Source organism: Engraulis encrasicolus, chromosome 21 (assembly GCF_034702125.1).
Source record: "Engraulis encrasicolus isolate BLACKSEA-1 chromosome 21, IST_EnEncr_1.0, whole genome shotgun sequence".
Taxonomy (NCBI): Eukaryota; Metazoa; Chordata; class Actinopteri; order Clupeiformes; family Engraulidae; genus Engraulis; species Engraulis encrasicolus.
In genome coordinates this window covers 39,898,030-39,904,458 of record NC_085877.1, presented here as the reverse complement: position 1 = coordinate 39,904,458, position 6,429 = coordinate 39,898,030, and positions in this window count along the sequence as shown.

The window sequence follows — 6,429 nt, the reverse complement described above, 5'->3', positions numbered from 1 at the left end:
AAAGGAAAATAAATAGCAGTCCAAAATAAAGGGTTCTAAAATACAATTCAATGTAGGCCCTATTAAAGTATGATGACAACCTCTAAAATGAAAGCAGTGTAGCCTAAACCCAGTGACTTTACTTCTGTCTCTCTGTCTCTGTCTCTGTCTCTCTCTCTCTCTCTGTCTCTCTCTCTCTCTCTCTCTCTCTCTCTCTCTCTCTCTCTCTCTCTCTCTCTCTCTCTCTCTCTCTCTGCATTCGCCTGTGTGGGTGCTAGGGTTAGAAGGCGTATTGCCTTTGAGGTTAGCCACAGTGGAAAATGCACACGACATCAGAGTTGTTAAACAGACTAAATGTGTTGAGGCATGACACAGATAAGAGAGAGGAGAGGTGCGTACACGGAAGGGAGTCTTTAACAGATACTTTTAAAAGTGGTAAAGGGCACACATTCAGCATCAGTCGCAGTTATTCAAGATGAAGATCACTGTAACTCTATGGTGTAAGTACATTTGTACTGTTTACATTTTCTGCATGTACTGTCAGACTGTGTGACATTTCAGGGCCTGTGACATCACAGGGCCTTTAGTAGGCCTAATGCACTAGGAGTCGGTCATTGCCATTATGGTAACAACAAATGTATAACACTGTGCTTTAACGGGTTAAAAAAGAGACATTTTGCATTTGTGGATGAGAGGAAATTCTGTGGTGGAAATTTTCAGCAATATGGTGATTCTTTCTAATGATTGTAGCTTGATCTCTAGTCTCAATGTAATACCTGTGCACTTAGCAGTATGTTGTATAAAAAATGTTTCCTCAAAGTGTCCCAGTGAGTTTGAGTGTGATACACGAGATAGAGATACATGGAAAGAGGAAGTGTGGGTGACCAACTGTAGGTTATGGGGGCCTCAAAAAGGTACGTCACTGCCAAAACAGAGACGTGTGTAATGGATTTATACATTGGGTAATCAGGGGAAGGGGTATTGCAGTGTGTTATGATTACTGTGATAATGTGAATGTCATGTAAACAATGTGCTTTTATTGTGTCATAATTTAGTTACACCTTCACAATCACATACATATTTACACACACACACACACACACACACACACACACACACACACACACACACACACACACACACACACACACACACACACACACACACACACACACACACACACACACACACACATACATACATACATACATTACATAGCCTACACATACATAGCCTACATACATACATACGGTACAGAGAGAGAGAGAGAGAGAGAGAGAGAGAGAGAGAGAGAGATGTTAATGGTACAGACAGTGCTCTCAAGGAAAATGGACCTGTGCAAACCAACAGGACATTTGATGAAGATATTTAAACCAAATACTAGTCATGTGATGGTGATGGTGATAACAACCGATGGTTTTATATGTAGCCTTTTGAATATCCCATTTTTATTAAAAATCATTTCAACCCACTGTGCTGAAACAGGTCACAGCCTCTATGTGCCATTTACAGCATCATGTAACTGACATGAACAGGAAATACTGAGACAGAGGATGCATCTGTGGTGGGCGTTGCCTATTTACCAGCAGCTACAACTCGCTGCCCTGACCAGCTTCTATGTAGAAAGCCAGTCACTAGTAAGCACTAATCGAACGTACCATCAAGTGTAATGGCACCGTCAGTAGTTAGGGTGTTGGCCTGTACTGTATATCAGTGTTTCCCAACCAGGGGTACGTGTACCACTAGGGGTACGCGAGCACACTGAAGGGGGTACTTGGAAAAATGTAATTTCAACAAATGCATGGAGCAAAGTCACACCAGAATAGAAAAAGCGATGTGAAACACAAGTTAGGGAGTACTCGTGGCACAAAAAAAGGCCCGGAGGGTACATGAGACAAAAAAGGTTGGGAAACACTGCTTTAGATCACAGGGGTGCAGATTCAATCCCCACCCTTACCAATCCCATCCTCCATCCATGGCAGAAGTGCCCTTGAGCAAAGCTGCTCCAGGGACTGTAACCAATGACCTGTAATATCTGTTGGTGACTTTAGATAAAGGAGTCGGCAAAATGTAACGTAATATAATCTAAAGTAATACAGAGGGGACCTACACATTGTGACTCTGGGCTATAAGAGTCACCATTGGATGGTTTCAAAAACACTGAAGTGTCAAAGACCAAATGACCACAGTCTAAAACGGTTTCAAGGGCTTGTTACATACGTACGTCCTACTTGGCGTTAGCCACAGCTGATGTCATGCATAACGTCACTACAGAGAGAAGTGTGAAGGGCTGGACAAGAGGCCTAGATGTGACCGATGTAGCCACAGGTTTACTTCCTCCAAGTCTAAGTATACTCATAAAAATAACAACAGCAAAAATGGCAATGAAAGCCATGATGAGCAGGGATAGACTGGCCATCTGGCATAGCGGGCATTACCCGGTGGGCCCCGCACCGTCATGAGGCCCTATTTTAAGAAATGTTCTGGAAATAGGGGCCCACGAGGGTGCGGGGCCCACTGGTGATTCTGAGGGGCCCCTTTAGGTCAAAAGTGCCCGGGCCCTATTCCTCCCCCAGCCCAGCCCTGATGATGAGGGTGATGTTAGCACTCTAACACTCTGTGAGTGTCTTACATGCTGTTCAGAACATTTCTATTTCTGCCACACTGGCTGCAATATGGTGTGCTCCCTCAATTGTACCTTTTTTGACCATTTCCTGCACAGTGTCCCTTTAAGTAACAGATTAAGACATAGCCATTACAATTTTGGTGACAGTAAAGTTATAACATAGGCTCTGCGTTAAGGGGTTAATATTATCTTAAAATTTATTTTGAAAAGTGAAAGTGATGCAGGCTTCTTGTACACATGGCATAGAGAAAGCAGCAGTGAATGTAACACCACACATGGGTGCTGCGAGGGGGGGGAAGGTGTTACAGATTCTAAGGGCGCGACAGCACTGACAGCGCCCCTGGAAGGATGCTGATAACATTAGTTTTAATTGTGGGGGCCCAAAAGTTTAATCTTTCATGGGTCCAACATTTTATAGCTGTGCCCCTGACACCACATATTCGGTTACACTTTACTTTACGGATCGCTAATAAGGTGGTAATTTTGTGTTAATTTCATAGTTATTTCATAGTTATTTCAGGGTAATAACTGTTTGTTTTTAGTAACAACAGCAAAATAACCATACAGTTTCCAGTGCATTGTGTGTGTGTGTGTGAGTGTGTGTGTGTGTGTGTGTGTGTGTGTGTGTGTGTGTGTGTGTGTGTGTGTGTGTGTGTGTGTGTGTGTGTGTGTGTGTGTGTGTGTGTGTGTGTGTGTGTGTGTGTGTGTGTGTCAACAAAGTGTCACCGTGCTGCGAGTCATCAGGGTGTCACCACAATGCACTGGAAACTGTATGGTTATTTTGCTGTTGTTACTAAAAACAAACAGTTATTACCCTGAAATAACTATGAAATAACTATGAAATTAACATGAAATTACAACCTTATTAGCGATCCGTAAAGTAAAGTGTTACCACATATTCAATTAAAATATTAGCTTACTTGCTGGGATGTATGGAACTACTGTGTTTTCTATTCCTGTCAAAATACTGAATATTGAAACTGTTTTTGTTCTTCCACAGTGCTGTTCTTCATCTGTTGGTCTGTGCACAGAGCACGTGAGTTCATATTAAATATGGCATATGATTAATTTTAATCTAGACTGTGAGTGTCATGGACATGTAGTTATGCCTTGTTTTTGTTCTTGCATCAGATAACCTCTGTTTTAATCTAGATTGTGATTACTTTGGACATAGAGGAATTCATTTATTAATAGTATTTTTTGTTTGCTTGTTTTATTTTGTTTGTTTCAGAGAACTTCAAAGCAATAGTGAGGATGGACCCAGACTTTTCACCAGTTTTCTTTTACGAAGACATCACCCTTAAGTGTGAAATACAGGGAGAACTCAGTGGGCCTACTGGTCACTGGGTATATAACTGGTACTATGTAGACAATCAAACCCCCATTCTAGAAAATGATTCAACATTTCCCATTGGAAAAGTTCAGATAAGTCATAACAACACCCAATATAAATGTTCAGCATCACCAGTGGACAGTTCAGAGCCTCCTCTTGAAAGTGAACCTTTCAAACTGCTTGTGTTAAGTAAGGATATCCAGGATATGTGTTGTCTTTTCTAGTCTAGGAAATGAGTTTGGCTGTATTACACTTTAAATGGTAATTATTTATCCTCCAATGCTTGTCTTAAAAAATGACATGACTTCACTTGACTTGAACTTGCAATATACGATATGACGTAAATAAGCCTATTGCAACAGCTTCATATTACTCAATGTACGCGGACAATTTTAATCTCAAAAGTGAATACAAAAATATGAACGCTGAGAGTGACTCCTACGTACATGTACTTCTAGCCCTGTATAATAATTCAAACTTATTTGCAAACAAATGTGATGTATCCTTATAGAAATCCCTGTTGCCACCATCACCATCCAGCTTCCTCAGCCGCCCTTCTACAGTGGAGACAGAGTCACTCTGAAATGTGAAGTACAGGGTGATGGCTGGAAGTACAGGTGGAAGAGGAATGGCACTTGGATCAGTGGTCTGACCAACCAAACCATTACAGTCTCTCTCCCTGAGGATGCTGGACATTATGAATGTCGTGGTATCAGAAGGGAACTGCCATCTTACAACAGCCCAAGCAGCATCATTTCTATGAGTGGTAGGCCTAAGCTTTACATCAAATACATTATTTCTAGTTTATCTGTTATTCAGTAATTAAATTAATCCTTGTGAGGTTTTTTTATTTACTAACATTTATTTTGAAAACCTGGCCTACCTATCTCCACTACTGTATATTGCATGTGCATTTCTGCACTGATGTATTTGTGGTGTTGCCATCAGTTCCGGTTATCTCTGATTGCCCTTGTTTTAATGGATCCAGATCCAGAGGGAAATACAGTTTCCTTGGACACTGGATATTGTAAGCATGGGCGTAGCAGCATTTTGGGCCCTATGTACAATCCGATCCAATGCAACCCATAAATAATAATAAAATGATATTCATAAATCGGCCTGTGTGTGGGCCCTCTATACACCTGGGGCACCCCTGATTGTAAGTGTATGCAGTATACCGGTAGTACTCCACAACGACAGCAGAGTTTATTTCTCCATGTTCATGTCCACAGCCCTCCCTCCATCTACTCTGACTCCTGCCACCCAGGACCCTGTGTCTACTGATGAGACAGACACTGTGGAGTGTAAGTATGCTGTAGCACTTTTGCACCAGCATAATTTCACAAAAAATGACAAATATGACACTTAAGTTATACTATTGACCTTTCTTTTCTGTCATAAGCAAAAAAGAATGTTGCATTACACTTACTCTATGATCGTTTTGGAAATAACTTTTGATCTTATTGAAATGTTGTTCAATATTTAACTTTTCATCATTATTGCTGTGCACTGTATACAGTAGGCCTACCTGTAAACACTGATGTGAAATTGCATGTGGTGCCACTGTTATGCCGACTCGTCTAGCTAAGCTACCATGCCATTGCAATGCACTGCAGTAACACCCCAAGGGGTTAGATTTTGGGATTGGGCAATGTAAACCACCTCATCTAGACAGAGTAGTCCATGCGGACTCCCTTCCTCGGCCTGCGCTTGTGGCCTCGCGTTTCGCTGACACCTCGCCTCCATGGAGAAAACAATAAAGTTTCCCCACTGTCAGTCTAGCCACAACAACTTTTGTGAAACTGTTATTCATTCACCATCCTGATTTCAAATGAGAAATTGACATTAGAATTGCGCTTTTGCAAGATACTGAATTAAACTTCTGTCATCGGTGTCGTCGTCACGAAGCCACAAGCAGGCAAGTGAGCAAGGGAGGACGGGAGTTCGCATATTAGAAACAACCCCATCTCCATAAAACACCACTTTTTCCTTTCCAGCTTCAGGGTCCAATCAGGTCCTGGTGGGTGTGGCTGTTGTTGGGGGCGTGGTTGGGGGAGTGGCCTTCACCATCCTCATTATGAAGATTCTGACAAGCTGCCGGAAGCAGAGGGGTACATTAACCCGTTTGTCCATTTGTATTTTATTTAGATCATTACATGCATATTTACATTCATCATATAGCTCTGTATAAACGTGACCTTTCATTGACAGTGTAGTTGATTTTAAAGCCATAGCTAAAACTACTGCTATCAAACTTTTATCACTGTGTATCTCTTGTTAAACAGTCCTGAGGGAGTGTCCTTTGGCTCAAAGTCTTGTGACATAAATATGATTTAGTTTCCCATTAACAATTCAGAGAAATGTATGAGAACCGACTGTGCTCTTCAACACTCGCTTTGTGGAACAATGTGTTGTTGACACAGTGAGATTAAACATGTGAAATAGAATTGTGGGTTCTACCGCATATTTCAGTTTCTGTCAGTATAGCGGC